Genomic DNA, 19,180 nt, shown 5'->3' with positions numbered 1-19,180 from the left:
TTGACTGATTGCTGTGGTTAGGACTTCTAAAACCATATTGAGTAAAAGTGGTGAGAGTGGGCATCCATGTCTTGTTCCTGATCTTAGAGAAAATGCTTTCAGCTTTTCACCATTAAGTATGATGTTAGCTGTGGGTTTGTCATATATGGCCCTTATTATGTTGAAGCCTATTCTCTCTGTACCCTCTATACTTTGTTGAGAATTTTTATCATAAATAGACATTGAATGTTGTCAAAAGCTTTTCTTCATCTATTAAGATGATCATATAATTTTTACACTTCAGTTTGTTAGTGTAGTGTATTAGATTGATTGACTTGCAGATATTGAAACATTCTTACATCATGAGAGGAAATCTCACGTGGTGAGAGTTTATGATCCTTTTAATGTATTGTTGAATTTGGTTTGCTAATATTGGTTGAGGATTTTTGCATCTATGTCTATCAGAGACATTGGGCTATAATTTTCTCTTTTTGTGGCGTCTTTTCTGGTTTTGGTATCAGGGTGGAGCTGACCTTGTACAATGAGCTTGGAAGCCCTCTTTCCACTTCAATTTTTTGCAACAGTTTGAGAAGGATAGGTGTTAACTCTTGTTTAAATGTTTGGTAGAATTCACCTGTGAAGCCGTCTGGTCCTGGACTTATGTTTGTTGGGAGTTTTAAAATTACTGACTCAATTCCATTCCTGGTAATATCTGTTCAAATTTTCTATCTGTTCATGACTCAGTTTTGGAAGATTGTATGTTTCTAGGAATTTATCCATTTCTTCTAAATTGTCCATTTTATTAGTATATAATTGTTCATAGTAATTTCTTAGGATCCTCTGTATTTCTGTGGTGTCAGTCATAACTTGTCTTCTTTCATTTATGATTTTATAGATTTGGACCATGTCTCCTTTTTTCTTGATGAGTCTGGCTAAAAGTTTATCAAGTTTATCTCTTCAAAGACTAAGTTTTCTACTTTTTTTTTAACTCTCTATTTCATTTACTTCTGCTCTGATCTTTATTCTGCCTTTCTACTACTGGGTTTAGTTTGTTATTCTATTTCCAGTTTGTTTAAGGTTGGATTATTTATTTGAGATTTTTCTTGTTTCCTGAGGTAGGCTTGTATCACTATAAACTTCCCTCTTAGAACTGCTTTTGCTTCATGCCATAGATTTTGAACCAGTGTATTTCTGTTTCTGTTTGTCTCCAGGTATTTTTTAAATTTCCTCTTTGATTTCTTCAGTGAACCACAGGTTGTTTAGTAGCATATTGCTGACCCTCTATGTGTTTGTATTTTTTGCAGTTTTTCTAGTAGTTGATTTCTAGTCTTAGACTATTGTGGTTGCCAAATATATTTGATATGATTTCAATCTTAATAATTTTATCAATACTTGTTTTGTGTCCCAGTATGTGATCTATCCTGGAGAATGTTCCATATGTACTTGAAAACAGTGTGTATTCTGCTGCTTTTGGATAGAATGTTCTATAAAAGCCTATTAAGTCCAACTGGTCTAACATGTCATTTACTGCCAGTGTTTCCTTATTAATTCTGTCTGGATAATCTGTCCATTGATGTAAGTAGGGTGTTAAAGTTCCCTACTATTATTGTGTCACTGTAAATTTCTCCCTTCATGTTTGGTCCCAGAGGTCTCGTAAATTATCCTCATTTTTAAAAATTCTATTTTTCTTTTTTCTGTTCAGCATAGGTGATTTCCATTACTCTTTCAATTCTCTGATCCATTCCTCTGTATCATCTAATCTACCATTGATCCCCTCTAATGTATTTTTTATTTCAATTGTTTATTTTTCAGCTCTGTTTAGCTATTCTTTATATTCTCTAACTCTTTGTTAAAATTCTCACTGTGCTCATCTATTCTTCTGCAGAGTTCATTGAGCACCTTTATGATCATTACTTTAAATTCTTTATTGGATAGATTGCTTTCCTCCACCTCATTTAGTTATTTTTCTGAAGTTTAATTTTGTCCCCTCATTTGGAACATATTCCTCTATCTCTTTGTTTTGCCAAATTATCTGTATTTATTTCTATGCATTAGGTAGGTTGGTTACATTTCCTGATCTTGGAGAAAGGGCCTTATGTAGGAGATGTCCTATGAGGCCCAGCAATACTCTCCCATCTGGTCACCAGAGACGTATGATCTAGGGGTGCCCCCTATGTGGACTGTGTGGGCCCACCCATTGCAGCTGTTCCAACTTCTCTGGGTGCACTGTAGGCAGGGCTGGCCCCTGGCCTGGTTGGCTGCCAGGTTCTGCCCTTTACTGTGGTCACAGGCCAGCTGGTGGGCGGGACCAGTTCCTAGTGCAGCTGGCTGTGGGGCCCAGGAGATCTTGGGGCTGTGTTGGCCCATTATTTGGTGTGGCCAGGTCTGAGGGCAGCTGGCTATGGGGGCCAGGGACACCCTGGCTGGTGCTGGCCCACCGATGAGCAGGGTTGGGTCCTGGTCACTGGCTGTAGGGCCCAGGTTGAGCCTGGGGCTGGTGCTGACCTGCTGGTGAGGGGGTAAGCCCCCAGCACTAATAAGATAGAGGGAGAATTCCCAAAATGGTGCTTGCCAGCGCCAGTGTCCTTGTGGTAGAATGAGCTCCACAAAATGACTGCTGCCAGTATCTACATCCCCAAGGGGAGTTCAAGTTGCTTCCTGCATCTCTGGGAGGACTGCCAAGATGAGCAAGCAGTCTGACCCAGGCTTCTTTCAAATACTGCCTGTGCACTGAAACTCTGAGCATGTGAGATTTTGTGCATGCAAAGAGCAAAGTCTGTTTCCTACAGCCCTCTGGCTCTCCCATAGGTAAGCCCTGCTGGCCTCAAAGCCAGACATTCTGGGGACTTGTCTCCAAAGTGCAGGATTTCCAGGCTGGAGAGCCCAATGTGAGGCTCAGATCCCTTGCTCCTTGAACCTCTGCAATTGTGATTATCCCCTCACTCATGGGTTGCCTACTGTGGGGTGTGGGTGTTAACTATAGCACGTCTCATTATGGTTGGTTCCTTCTTTATAACTTTAATTGTGGAAAATGTTTTCTGCTCGTCTTCAGGTCTTTCTCATCAATATTTGCGCTATAAATACTTGTAATTTTGATGTGTCTCTGGGAGGGGGTGAGCTCAGGGTCTTCCTGCTCCACCATTTTAGCCACACACTTGGCATTTTTTTTCTAATATTACAAAATAACTAAGAATTATTATTCTCATTATACAAATGAGGCAGATGGGGCTCAGGAAGTTCAGTATTTACCCAAGGTCACACTGCTAGTAAGTCATGAAGCTGGAATTCAAAAGAAGTACAACTTTGCAATGAAAATAAAATGAATCTTGAAGACTTACCCCCATATTTCTTACAGTTTGTCTCATAAAATCACTACATGTAAAGGGCCGTAAGTCCTTCTGCACAAAAGTTCTTTGGAATTAGACTTATAGTTAGAAACTGAAGCCCAGAATAGATAAGCAATGTGACTAAGGTGCATCCCTTTCACACATAGTGTCAGAGCAAAAACCGAACACAACTCTGATTCTCAGATCACGGCTCTTGCTGATGTATTAGATTTCTTCTGCCATATCTCCCCTACTTTTAACTTACCAACTTTCTCAGCTTCAAATCAATTTTGATTAACTACCTCTAATAAACATTTTTAAAGAAAAAACAATACGATAATGATCAATAATGGATTGACAGCCATCCTGTCACTAGTCTTATACTCTCGGTAATCATCTCTATGGGAAAATGACCACTTGCAGGTAAAAACTTAAAAGGTTATGCTTTGTCAGTCAAAATAGCCTGTCTCATTTTTAAACAATGTTTTAATTTCTTTAGTACATCAGTGCTGTGATCATTGTAAACACATGATCATTGAAAACAAGTCCTTTTGATTTTGCATAAGATAATACCTTCTGGAAAGTGAATAAGATGTGGAATTACTCTGAACAAACATTTTACCCCCAATATTACAACCCTGGGTGGCCCCAAGCATTTACAAATGCTGAAAAATATCTTCAGATACAACTAATTTTATTATTCTTTGTTTTCCTCTGAGCGCAACAGGAAATTCTTAAGCTGCCATTTCAATTGCAAAAACAAATTATGTGTGATCCTTTCCTCACTTCTCTCAGAGTGACTCTTTTTGTTCAAGCAAGGATCAAATAGAAATGGCATATATTAACTTCTAATTTTCTAATGATATCCAAGCCAAAGAAGGTATTATTGACCTAAGAGCCAATAATAAATGCAATAAATCTTTATTCACTATGGGTTATCGCCCAAACTTTTACTTGACTACAGTCCATTTAAGGAAGAAGCATTTTAGTTTTAAGTGTTGATCATAAAATACATAATCATTAATGGAGTAGAGATATATCTTTTATGGGAGTTTCCTTTTTACCGCCTCAGACTGCTCGTCAGTAACAAAAATTGGTTAGAATTTCCCTTTCCCATTAGGTAGAATTATTCCCTTGACTGGTGACATCAATGTATCTGAAACAACCCATCTGCAAGGCTGACAGCCTGGCCTAAAATGTGCCAATAAAAGGAGCAGAAGCAGGAGTTGGCATTTGAGAGAAAGCTATTGTAGTCAGTCAAAAGCAGGAAAAGTCAGGCAAGACGTATCTATGCATTAGATTGCCCCATACCTGTCATACTTACAGTTATGCTATACATAAATATTTAACTCTTGAATATGTATCTTAAAATAAATAATGTGATTGAATGATTTTTTTTAGAACGTTGGGCTTAACATATTCAAAATACCTTCCATTTAAATAAAAATGTTAGAAACAGAATATTATGTTGAATCAGAGCAATTTGATAATGATTTAAAGTGGGAGCATATGTTATATACTCAATTATGCTACGGTATCTCAAAAATAAATTACTAAATTAAATATTACTAAATGCTAAAAGAATTTTCTTAAATGTATCTCTCTTTTTGATCATTAAAATAAATATATTAAAACATGCAATATAAGTTCACTGAAATCACGAATTATTAAAAGTACTCTGGGATATTAGTAAATTAGTAAAGAACAAATACTGATAGCTCTATCCATGTCAACAAAAGCACTTGAACATTTTTTCAGCCCCTTGATGTTGTAGCTTACCCTACAGTACCTTTCTCGTGAGTCAGATATTGATGGTTGAAGTCGTGGAAAAGGCACAAAAGTGGAGCCACAAGGAACTATCTGTGGAGACATTATGATCTTCTGCTCAGATATTTGTTCAAGAGAAAGAAATGTGTTTACAGCCACAAACTCCTTTCATCCAGTTGCAAGATCAAAGGAATTAAGACTTCTGTTTTTACCATGACTTTAGAAAGATTTGATAGGGTGTCAACATTTCGGCTCCAGCAGCTGATTCTAATTTATTTAATGCTATCTGTAATTCTGCGTTGCTTGACAGACGATTAAGGAAATGTTAATGATGCAGGAAGACCAGCGTACGTTAACATAATTATTCCACAGAACACTGCATAGTGAATAAGTTGTCACACACTCCTCTCTATTTCTTTCTAAGAATCTTCTATTTATCTGTATTTAGTCTTGGGATGTTTGATGTTCAAAATACAGAAATATCACTTGTTTCAGAAAATACATAAACTTTTCTCTGGTAAATTATGAAGAATTTGAAAAAAATAGATTTGTAAAAGAAAAGAATCTGAAAAGGAATAGATACGTATATGTATAACTGAATCACTTTGCTGTACAACTGAAATGAACACAACATTGTAAATCAACTATACTTCAATAATAATAAAAAAAAGAAAGTATCACACTATCCTCAAGAAAAAGGTCTTTGTTATAAATTCAGACTTCATGCTGAAAACAAAACAAATTCAGATGCTAATTTTCAGAAAAGTCCATGGTACTGAGACCATGCTACCAAACACACAAGCCTTACAACTCAGAACAATATGAGTGATCATATTTCAAACAGCAAGGGCTTTCTGCAACTAAAATATATATACACACTAAATGTTAAATTCCAAGAGGACATTATTGTTTAGCATGGCCCTTTAAAATGGCTGACATATTGAGGGACACAGTAAATGAGGAGAAGGTTCTTCTAGGCATAACTGGAATGGCAGAGTATATGAAAGAAAAAAAAATATATATGTATGAATTAATAAAAATACAGACATACATAAAATATACAAGTCTCATTAAAAGGCAGTGATAATGTTAGGAAGATATTAGCAATTTATATGATAACAATGGTGCACAGAAGTATATAAACTTTTTTCTTTTGTAGCCTCACTCATTATAATCTTGCTTGGATTGTGAAAAATCAAAGCAATGTAACTGCCCAATAATAGAAAATCAGATAAAAATATTTTTGGTACATCAATAATATGGAATAGTAAGCCATCACAAATAATGATGGAAAGCTAATCATAATATATTATTAAGTGGAAAACCAATAAATAAACAAACAAAAATAGGTTACCAAATACCATTGTCGTTTTATTCTGTTTAGATAAAGCCCATACATTTCAAAATAGAAAAAAAAAATCTGGATTATTATACACCAAGTTATTAGCATTGATGAAATTATGCTTTTGTGGGTTTTTTGAAGTTTCTGGTGGTTGTTGTTAATCAATTATTTTCTACCTTTCCCGTAGTGACCACGTACTACTTATGTAATAAAAATAAAGCACTGGGCTTCCCTGGTGGCACAGTGGTTGAGAGTCCGCCTGCCGATGCAGGGGACACAGGTTCGTGCCCCGCTCCGGGAAGATCCCACATGCCACGGAGCGGCTGGGCCCGTGAGCCATGGCCGCTAAGCCTGCGCGTCCGGAGCCTGTGCTCCGCAACGGGAGGGCCACGGCAGTGAAAGGCCCGCGTACCGCAAAAAATTTTTAAAAAATAAATTAATAAATAAATAAAGCACTAACTAAAGAAAATGAACCAGTTGTACCAAGTGACATCACTATCACAAAGTTTGACCACGATTTTACTTCCTAAAATGTGTATCCCTTCAAAATCACTTTCTGGATGTCATTTACAAAGATCCAAATAATTGCTCTCTGGTGACATGAGGTCATTTTAAAGTACGTCATGCTGGAAATCACATGACATCCAGAGTCAGAATTGAGAGCTCCTCATCCTAAATGCTACTTACTAGTTAGTTCAGCTAATTAGACTTCAGGCCCTACCAGCTTCCCAGGGTTATTTGCTAAGCTCAGAAAAGAAGTTTAGAAGAACAAATCAAAGGCCAAATATTTACTGTAAATAGCAATTTTACAAAACATAAGTTCTTGACGTTATCACTATAGATCAAGCACTGTATTACCTAATATCCTTATTTACCTTATTAATATCCTTATTACCTAATATCCTTATTAAGTTATCCTATAACTTATATCCTTCTGCAGAGTCTCTGGAGGTTGCTTCTGTCGTTCCTTCTAGTACAATGTATGCGCTTTGCTGTTCAGAGCTTAGGAGGCACTTTCTTCAACTCAATGGAGCTGGACCCATACTTTTCCACCAGTCCCATCAGGGAGTCCCACAGTTCTCAGGGCAGAATCCCCAAGCAGACTTCCTAGAGAACAGGTTACCATCTGAGGATTATAATGTTGAGGGAAATGGACAAAATTCAGAGCCACAGGACTTGCATAGACTGGCTAGTCCCATAGGACTTTGAACAAACCAAGGTTACCTAACCGTTCTGAGACTCACAGTTTCCTCGAAGTGGTGAAATGGGGGTAGTAATTCTTACTTCCTAATGTTAACGAGAATGAAATGAGAATGCGTGTGAAATACCTAATATAGAAACTGACATAGTAGCCTCTCGATTTTCTTTCTCATATCCTTATTAGCCTGGTATTCTTAAGATAACCATCATTATCACACAAGGCTAATAAAATTTTACCCCACAGCAAATAGACATTTTAGTAAGGCGTCCCAGTATTATCACTAAGAAATGTAGATTTGTGGTAAGTTTATTGAAACAACAAAAATAACTCAAGGGTTCCGAGATGATTATAGCAGGATCTCTAGTCAGGCTGTACTACAGTCTCTCTCCATGAAGTAATCAGAGATGCCTTTATTCCAGCAATTTAATGTAATTAGACCATATGGCTGCTGGTGGAAGTGCAGAAGCACAGCTGAAGCAGTATTTCCTAGCATTTAGAAGTTTTATAAAGTGATGGCAGAGAGTACCTAGGTAGGCTTATCTGGGAACTAACTTTTTTGCTCTGCCCATGCATAAGCCATCAAAATCCTCAAATTGGTGATTTAGCTTCATTTGCTCAATACTACAATAAAGTGGGTTTTCTTAGTAAACAAAGCCTTCATTAGTCTTTTCTCCTTCTTAGGAGAGAAATGCCTTATCACATGCTCACATTCATTTATTTCACAGTGACTGCAAATGAGGATCAACAGAAATAATATTCTGACTTAAACCTTTAGTCCATGAAATATCTTTTCAAAACATCAGAGTTTGGGCTAACAGTGCACGCTGCCAGGAACAACTCATTCTGACTCTGAATAGTATCATCAACACCAACAGTAGCCAAGCAAGAAGCAGGGAAAAGTAGGTGATTTGTACCATTTCCATGTAATGTATTTGGACATCATTTGAGTTTCCAGAACTAAATTAACAGAGCCATTCAACAGCTAAGTTCATTTTTAAACTTCATATGCTGGAGCCCTTTAACATTTCTGAGCTCAAACTTGGAACATGAGTCTTACTAACCAGAAAGGGAGGAAAATGTAGAGATAAACAAACGAGAAGACAGAATCCTTGAGACCACCATATGTTTCTTATTTCATACTAGAATGTTCAGTACACCTAGCAGGATTCTGTGTGCATAATATTTATTAAATGAAATAAAAAGAAAAAAGTCAAAAATTGTAACTATATTGCAACCTCCAATAATTTATCAGCAGAACACACTTTTCAATATATTTAACAATTCCCTGCAGCTGAGCCAAAATCAATTACCTCTGCTTTCTATTTGAACTTTTGCATGTAAAAAGGGATGTTTATAGGATAATATCCCGCTCTATTAATATGCTTTGATAAATAATCAAGTTGATGAGTTCTTCTTATGGAGAAAAGGAAACCCTCCTACACTGTTGGTGAGAATGTAAATTGGTGCAGCCACTACAGAGAACAGTATGGGGATTCCTTAAAAATGAGTTGCCATATGGTCTAGTAATCCCACTTCTATGCATATATCTGGAGAACACTATAATTTGAAAAGATACATGCACCTCAATGTTCATAGCAGCACTATTCACAATAGCCAAGGCATGGAAGCAACCTAAGTATCCATTGACAGATGAATGAATAAAGAAGATGTGGTATATATACACAAAGAAATCTTAGCCATAGAAAAGAATGAAATAATGCCATTTGCAGCAACATAAATGGACCTAGAGATTATCATACTAATATGTGGAATCTAAAAACAAAAAATGATACACATGAACTTATTTACAAAACAGAAACAGACTCACAGACTTAGAGAACAAACTTACGGTTACCAAAGGGAAAAGGTAGGGGGAGGGATAAATTAGGAGTTTGGGATTAACAGATGAACACTACTATATATAAAATAGATAAGCAACAAGGACCAACTGTATAGCACAGGGAACAATACTCAATATCTTGTAATAATCTATAATGGAAAAGAATCTGAAAAAGAATGTGTGTGTGTGTGTGTGTGTATAAATATATATACATGTACATATGTATATATATATCTCACTTTGCTGCATACCTGACACTAACACAACATTGTAAATCAACTATACTTCAATCAAAAAAAATAATAAAGGCAGTATCAGTAGCATATAGGAAGTGGGAAATCCAAACCACCTGACTCAGTTAATGACAACTCCAATGAAAAAAGACAACTGAAAACAACTCTAATAAGTATTTCAGAAAATGTAGTAAAATTGGGCTCTTTAAAAACAGTCCAAAAAATGTTTTTGAGTCATGCTCATTTTCTTTGTACATTTTTATAACCTTGGTTTTGTAGCATCATGACCTGATAGAAGGATATTATATGTAACACAAGTTATAGGTAATTATGTTCATAGGGAACCCTAATCTGAAGTATCTACAACTGTATATAATGTCAAGCCATATTAAAATGAGATTTTACTAAATTGTAAGACTCCGTTTTCAATATACCATTTGACTATCCTGATTCATTAGTCTCAAAATTTTCTAACTTCTGCTTACTATCCTAGCACCACCCAGCTGAAAAATTAACTTAAAAATGTATTCAGAGGATTAGAGCTTCAGAAATGAAATATGCACTTCCATGAAATGTATCTCTCTTTGAATGAAAAATAAATAAATGGCTTTAACTCCCTCTTCATGTTTTATTATGTTACAGTTTTATATTTTGTTGAAGTGAGGGCATTTCATGTATTTCATGCAAAGTGTTGTTAAATAACTTCCTGAAGACAGAAATGAGAAATGAATACAAAGAATAATTTTAAATAACTAATATATTTCAAGAAATTATCCATTATAAACTAACTGAGCTTTTTCAGTTATTAAAAAAAATAATAGGACTATTTACTGAGGATTGACAAAAGGATATGAGAAAAAAAGATTTGGGGGGGGATAAAACAAAGTAGATAGAATATCAGTGCCATTAATTCATTCATTCAATAAACATTTGAGTACTCCATATGTACTGGGCACTGTATGGCCTGCTGAGAATACTATGCCCTCCCTCACAGGGCCTTCTGAAATCATTATTATGCATACATAAAGTATAATCATTGGTATATTTAATAATTTTCAACATGCTTATCATGTTTTAACTATAAATTTCTGACTTCTGTGAATAAATATCAAAATATTAATATCTTACACTCTGTAAAAAAGTTTAAAAATAAGAACAGCTAATGTTTTTAAGGGTATTAGTGTCTCTTACATAGAACGGTATTATTCCACATTCTTGACAAATATTTTCAATTTCATCACATACAATATTTAGTTTTTATTTTAAATAAACTACTCTTCTTACAAAGAGGGGCTTTTCCTCCTCCTTTATTAAGTAATGACTGCAACTCTTATCAATAGAATAAAATGCAATGGCATGATCTTAGTATTAGTTTCTGCTTTAAATTGTGGAAGGAGATATGAAATAAATTTTTTCTCTGACATCTACAGGTCAGTAAGTGAACCTTCTAATTATTAGCCTTTAAACGATCATTAAAATTAAAGAAATTGTCTGATCTCTAAAGCCCTATGATTTGGAATCAATAATTTAATTATTTAATTACAGAATGCTGTGGTACACCGGAGATAAACCCACAAATCTCTAAAAGGATTATAAAATGTATATTTGCCAGGGCTAAAGAGAGAATGTCTTAACAGCATGGCAGATGACTGTTGAAGGTCATAATCATCCAATTGGTTAGCATATTTCAAGCTATTAGTGCAAGATTCTAACACAAAATGAAAATTTAACCTTTTCCAAACAAGTGATAATATTAATTATAATGGCGTGCTACTAGTTTTTGCTTTTACTGAAACAATCCTGTTTAAATAATTTAATAAACTTATAAAATACTCTGAAATAATCTCTATGCAATAAATCAGTATCTATTCAACAAAGGTTTGTTTAAATTTAAATAGTAATAAAGTAAAATGCATTTCCTACGTTGAAGTTCCTTTTTAAGGGTAGCTGAATTTTACTCTCAACATTATGGCTATAATTCAATGCTGTCGTTGGGATGAAAGGATCACACTCTTAATTGTCTTAAGTCCCAAAGAAAGAGCGCATGCTTTAACAAATGTTATAATCCCTCCAGAAAAACACTTCATTCTCCCTCTAACCACTGAAAAAAACAATCCCCTGATATCGGGTGTCATCCAATGTTCTGAACATCTGAGGATGCAAGAGGAAACAGACTGAAACTGCAGAAAGAAAAATTAAACTATACATATAACTGCAAGTCAGGGACCATATTTGGAAAAAAAAAACCTCTATTTTAAACTCCATTTGCCAATTTTCCAATCCAATTCCCCTTAAAAGGGAAGCTAGATAAAGTAAAATCACTCAGGTGAAAATTACATAATGAAAGTCACTATGAATTCAATTTTCCTGTTTATATGTTTGTGAAAATAGCAGCACTGAACATCAACCTACCAACAGACAGCAACAAAACTTTGAACACCTAAGTTCCATGAGCATAGAATGGTGCCAAGTGGAAGCAGCATATTTATGTGACTGAATAGTAGTTGTTGTTGTTCAGTTCTATAACCATGGAGTATGATCAACCTCTGTTAAAAATTACAGTCCAGGGATTCCCTGGTGGCGCAGTGGTTGAGAGCCCACCTGCCGACGCAGGGGACGTGGGTTCGTGCCCCGGTCCGGGAGGATCCCACATGCCGCGGAGCGGCTGGGCCTGTGGGCCGTGGCCGCTGGGCCTGCGTGTCCAGAGCCTGTGCTCCGCGACGGGAGAGGTCACAGCAGTGAGAGGCCCGCGTACCGCAAAAAAAAAAAAAAAAAAAAACACTACAGTCCATCCCCTAGCTAGTACATAGGGGAAATGTTGCTAATCCTCTTCTTCATTACTTCGTCTATAAAATAGAAATAATATCTACTTCATAGTGTTGGTAACTGGATTAAGCGAGATAAAGTACCAAGTGTCTAGCATCTAATCATCACTCGAAAGTGTTATGTCTTCTTCCCTAAGTAATATATTGAATTGAACATATAAGACAAAAAAAAATTAAGATATTTAATAATCAGTATTTTGAAAAAACATCAGTTAAAAATGAAATGAATTGTGTTCAGAACCCAACAACATATTTTGCTGTACTTCAGGGGTCAGCAAACAATAGCTCAGAAGCCAAATCTCGCCCACTGCCTGTTTTTTTTATAACCTGTGAACAAAGCATGTTTTTTATATTTTTAAATGTCTGGAATAAATTCAAAGAAGAAGAATATTTCATGGCATATGAAACTCAAATTTCAATGTCCATAAATAAAGTTTTATTTCAGCTCAAACATGTTCATTCATCTACATATTGTGTACAGATGCTCTTTAAGTTACAACAGCAGAGTTGACTACTTGTAAAAGAGTCCTTACGGCCTACAGGGTCTAGACTAATTACGGTAATATCTGGTCCTTTCCATAGGAAAAATTTGCTGATTCCTGTTCTAGCAAGCAGAATATCCTATCTTCTGCCATAACCTATTTTGTTACATTTTAGCAAGACCTTTAAGAGACTCACTTTTTGATTATAGAGGATTTGTTTTAATTATCTGATAATACACCCTGGACTTTTAACTAATTCATATCCTATGAGATGAGATGATGTCAGGACACTAAAAGAAAATGCTTATTGAGGGCTTCCCTGGTGGCGCTGTGGTTGAGAGTCCGCCTGCCGATGCAGGGGACACGGGTTCGTGCCCCGGTCTGGGGGGATCCCACATGCCGCGGAGCGGCTGGGCCCGTGAGCCATGGCCGCTGAGCCTGCGCGTCTGGAGCCTGTGCTCTGCAACAGGAGAGGCCGCAACAGTGAGAGGCCCGCGTACCACAAAAAAAAAAAATGCTCATTGAATGGAGGTATGGATGAAAATTGGGTAGAGGACAAAGCCCAGAGAAAGACTTTTCACAACATTCTTGTACAGTCATTGATTATTAATATATGTAAATATGTTACCTATTCAAAGTATATGCTTATTTTTTAAGAGAGGAGATGATCAAACCCTTTAAGCACAATGTTTTCCTCTGTCAAATTAAGAAAAAATTGTGTATAGTTTTTATAAAAGGAAGAAATATAACATTTATAATTTTAAAAATCAAGATTTAAAAGGCTTAAATAACTAACTCACACTGAGTTAAAATCTACCTAACATATTCTATTAAAAAATATAGTTTCTAAGGTGCACTTTTTAATCTAATTAGAATTTCTTAATTACCTTCTATGAATTGAACCAAATATGCATTACCCTTCCAAAGACATAGCCACAAAGTGATATTGTCTTTTCAAGACAAGGAAAAGGAGCAACTTCCATTTGATTTTGTATATAAAACTTCATAACATCTGATTTATGTATGTAAAACTTCAGAGATCATTGATTTGGAGTAAACATGTAGGCATTTTCATAGAACTCTGCCTAACATATAGAATACTGGATACAGGAGTCAGAGGTCTAACATAAGTCTGGAATATCTGGAAGTGGTTGGAGGAGACTAAATTCCAGGCAACTTTCTAGGGTTCTCCCTTCTTCTTACATAATATTCCTTCTGAGTTATCAACCTGCTCAGCCTCAAAGAAATGGGAATTAGGAACAAATAACTTAGTTGAGAAAGAATCATGAACATGTCCATGGAACTTAGAAGTTGGGAGGTATTTTTAAGTCCGTTATTTCATTCCCTCAACCATTCAACGAAAATACATAAATTTATTGAGCACCTACGATGGGTAAGGCACCCAGCTTGAGAGTGGAGAGAAAACAATGAACAAGAGAGACATGGTCCTCCTCCTGAAGACAATGAACAAGAGGTTCTGTTAAAGGATGATGGATACTGGGCTTCCCTGGTGGCGCAGTGGTTGAGAGTCCACCTGCCGATGCAGGGGACACGGGTTCGTGCCCCGGTCCGGGAAGATCCCACATGCCGCGGAGCGGCTGGGCCCGTGAGCCATGGCCGTTGGGCCTGCGCATCCGGAGCCTGTGCTCCGCAACGGGAGAGGCCACAGCAGTGAGAGGCCCGCGTACCACAAAAAAAAAAAAAAGGATGATGGATACTGAAGATGCTGGCATATGTGTTATAAGAGGAGAGTTAAGGAAACATATAGAAGGAGGATTTAACCTGGTCCAGAGTTCAGAATGCTCACTTAGGCATCAGATCTACCAGAACTGGAACCATGCAGAGAAGATAAGCATGGTCCCTGTGCAAAGATGACAGAGTTCCACAAAGCCGAGAAAATAACCAAGGAATAGAGATCCGAAGGGTCAGAAAGAAAAAAGAAAAAAGCTGGTAGAACACCAAGGAACAAAGTGAAAACAGAAATAAATACTGTGAGATATTTTGTATTGTTATAAATTGATAATATAACTATTTAGCTAACATGTAAGCAAACCATTCATTTAAAATATAGTGGTAGTGGTCTTGAAAGCTATTGACTTACAATTCTTCAAGGGAATTCACTAGAGTTAAGCTTCATGCATAAGAAATTTGGTTCATGATTTAATTTGTAACTTCCAAACAATTATATTTGATATGTAGATAATTATCCCATCTGTCTCTCAGCAATATCTTAGAGAATTAACATTTTAACATACTGCAATTGTGAGGATTCTGAAATCAGAAGACTGAAGTTTAATCTCAGCAAAATGTGTTGTGTACATCTCACGAGGGATTATCAATCAGAAGTTTCTTCTGGTATAACCACAGAAAGATAAATTTTGTCAGATTGAATAGCAATTAAAACATCACACTACCATCTTAATACTCTCAAAGGTAAATCTGTGAAAGTAAGAATATAATGAAAAAGAAAATATTGCGAGACAAAAGGACTCCAGACAAAAACGAAACTTAATTTTTAAAAACTGTAAAGTACATTTAACTTACGTTTTTTTAATCTTTTTTTTTTTTTTGTGGTACGCGGGCCTCTCACTGTTGTGGCTTCCCCCGCTGCGGAGCACAGGCTCCGGACGCGCAGGCCCAGCAGCCACGGCCCACGGGCCCAGACGCTCCATGGCATGTGAGATCCTCCTGGACCAGGGCACGAACCCGTGTCCCCTGCATCGGCAGGCAGACTCTCAACCACTGTGCCACCAGGGAAGCCCTGTTTTTTTAATCTTTAAGGAACCTTTCCAGGTGGGAAAAATGGACATCTCCAAGACTTCGTATAAAGTGAAAAAAAGAAATGTACAAAATAGACTATATAATCACTAGCATTTGTATAAAGATGAAAAAAAGAAATACGTGTATATATATATATGTATATGTATATATATATATATATATATATATACATATCCTTCCAAATTTGTAGAATGTTTCTTGAACCATATACCAGAAACAAAGGACCAGCTAAACTGCTTGTCTTTGGAAATGCAAACTGGGAGGGGGTGGGGGGGAGGAGGGAGAATTTTCATTCTATTTCTTCTATTCCTGTTTGCACAGTTTTAAAATGTTAAACCATGTGAATGTATTACATATTAAAAAATTATTTTTGAAAAATTATATAAATTTTTATAATTATATATATTATATAATTTTAATTATAACATATAATATATATTATACAACTTTAATTATGTAAAAATATTTATACATATATATTTCAAGTTCTAATAACCCTCTTCCCAAACTAACAGAAGTGTTTTAATTATAAATGGGGTTACAATTATAAACGTAAAAGGGCATCTCGGGGAATTTTAGATTTAGAATTTTAGATTTCCAAATTTATTTGGAAATAAATTTGCCTAATACATCTCTAGTCTGGAAGTGAACTGCTGGATGTCAGAAACTCTCTGATGGTTTGAACACTTTCTTTGATATGATTCCATATTCTCACTGAGTAGTCTTTTCTTCCTAATTTGTTTTCAGACATAAAATTCACTGGAAAAAGAATGCCCTGAGCAGTGTTAAAGCGCATCAGCAGGCCTGGCACTTTTATGTCTCATTATACATGATCAAATTTGTTTTGTAATACAAATAATGTCTCCTGTGAGATTAAACAGTGAAATTTTTCTCAGGATGTGAGCAGTTGAGGAAAAAACTTTGGAATAAAAACTGACCACAAAAATAAGAAGAGTGGGTTTAACTCTGAAATTTATGAAATGTTTTCCTGGACAAGAAAAAGAGAAAAAAATCAATCTTCATTTCATTCTTAGCAAAAGATTAAAAAAAAAAAAAAAGCCCAGTGGACTTCTCAAAGAAGCCTAGCAGGCTTGGAAAACATGATTTGGTTCCAATATATTTCTGTTTTCTCCAAACATGCCAAAAGTTACTAACAGGAATTACAATTCCTGTGAATTATGAGATATTTCCCACAACCCTAATCCCAAAAACAACCATTAAAAAAATTGTCTAGGTTTGGATTTTTACTTTCACCAGAGGTTTTTGGAAAGCAAAAAAGAAGGCTTTGGGAGACAAGCAGGGTATAATGATACAGTGACTGTAATATTAAAAAGAAAGCAAGGGAAGAATAAAGCCACCTCCATGTGTTAGCTCTGATCTTCACCAGGACCATGAAAGGAACCACCTGGACTGAGGGGAAGAGGGACAGAAAAATGGTACCAGAGTATAAGCAGAGCCATGACCTTGGGGAAACAGTCTGACTGGGAAGCTGCTAATATCATGAGGGGCCAAAGAGAAACCTGGGAGCAAGACTGCACTCCACTTGGCTTTTTTCTTTTAGTGATTGTATTGTGATATAATTCTCATAGCACAAAATTTACCTATTTAAAGTATACAATTCAGTGGTTTCTAGTATATTAGCAGAGTTGTGCAACCATCACCAAACCTAATTTTAGAATATTTTCAGCCCCCCAAAGAAACCCTATGCCCATCCACCATGAGCAATGTCTCTACATCCCACTCCCAACCCACCCCAGACCCTGGCAAAGACTAATCTATCAATACTTTGTGTTTTTATAGATTTGCCTATTCTGAATATTTCATATGAATGGGCCACACAATATGCAATCTTTTGTGACTGGCTCCTTTCATTTAGCATAATATTTTCAAGGTTCATCCATGTTGTACCTTGTACAAGTACTTAATACCTTCATATTGCTGAACAGTATTCTTTGGGTAGATATATCACATTGCACTTACCCATTCATCTATTAATGGGCACATAGCTTGTTTCTATTTGGGGGCTATTATGAATAAAGCTACTATAAACACCCACGTACAAGTTTTTGCATGAACGCATGTTCCCATTTCTCTTGAGTGTACACCTAGGATTCCTGGGTCATATGGTAAATCTGTGTTTCACCTTTTCAGAAATTGCCAGACTGCTTTCCAACGCAGCTGCACCAGTTTACACGCCCACCAGCAATATATGAGGGCACTGGTGTAGGTGGAAAGGAGGTTCTCACTGTGGTTTTGATTTCCATGCCCATGATGGCTGTAATGCTATCTTTTCTTATGCTTCTTGGCCAATTTGTATACATTCTTTGCAGAAATGCCTATTCAGATCCTTTGCCCATTTTTAAAAACTGGGTTATTTGTCCTTTGATTATTGAGTTGTAAAAGTTGTGCATATATTGTAGATTATAAATATCTAGAATATCTGATATATGTTTTGGGAATATTTTCTTCTATTCTATGGATTATCTTTTCACTTTATTGATGATGACCTTTGAAACACATAATTTTTTAATTTTGGTAAGGTAAATTTATATTTTTTTCTTTTGTCGCTTGTACTCCTGATATCATACCATGTGTCATTATTATAGAGGAAACTATATATCTTCTGAGAGGGGAGCTTAATGAGCTACTTGCCATCTCTGGGCCATATGGGCCTTCCAGTGATAGCAGCCAACAATGCGACATTTATATTATCAACAGATGGACATCTTCCCATAACTCTGAGTGTTTTCCAAGTCACCTCTGCTTGTACCCCGTGGCCACAGTTCAGAACATTCATCAGTCTCTGAAATAGAACATTGGTGATAATTCCTAAGGGTAATGACATAGTACAGAAGGAAAACTCTACACATCAGGGTCGAGTGAGTGATGAAATCTCCCATTCGTAACAAAGCTGGTTATTACTATGTTGAAACAGAAGAAAAACAAACAAACCTGAACACACAGATAGAGTTCCCAAGAAAGGGAACAAGTAAAATGGAGAAAAAAATTTTAAACTTTATCAAAGAAAACTGTACTGAAGTAAAGGAAACTCAAATCTACGGCAACTTACGGCACACTGTGCACCACAAAAATATTGATAGTAAAGCTAGGATATTCTGGTAAAGTTACTAAACTTCATAGAAAAAGAGTTGTATATATACTCCCTAAGTACAAGAAGGGGGAGATAGGTGTATTAAACTGTTCTGAGATTTCTTCCAGAAAATAATCTCTGAAAGCACAGCAGTATCACCAGTATTAAGCATCAAAGAATAACAAAGTATATATCCATGCACTTTGGCCTTCCAGGAGAAGGACAACATGCCTTCTCAAGCATGCAAGAAGCTAAAGAAAACAATACTCGTTGCACTGTCTTGGGAAGAGAATAGTAATATTTAATGAAATCT

General features: G+C 36.1%; 1 pseudogene; it reads left to right on the top strand.

Moving 5' to 3' along the window:
• Positions 1 to 14,794: 14,794 nt before the first annotated feature.
• On the top strand, positions 14,795 to 14,907 carry LOC115802816 (U6 spliceosomal RNA; annotated as a pseudogene).
• Positions 14,908 to 19,180: the final 4,273 nt, after the last annotated feature.

The sequence above is a fragment of the Delphinapterus leucas genome, chromosome 1 (genome assembly GCF_059928025.1).
Source record: "Delphinapterus leucas isolate spDelLeu-1000000601 "Yukka" chromosome 1, BTC_Dleu_Yukka2, whole genome shotgun sequence".
NCBI classification, from domain to species: domain Eukaryota; kingdom Metazoa; phylum Chordata; class Mammalia; order Artiodactyla; family Monodontidae; genus Delphinapterus; species Delphinapterus leucas.
Note: the sequence above shows the minus strand (reverse complement) of the source record. Positions and strands in the feature narration are given on the sequence as shown.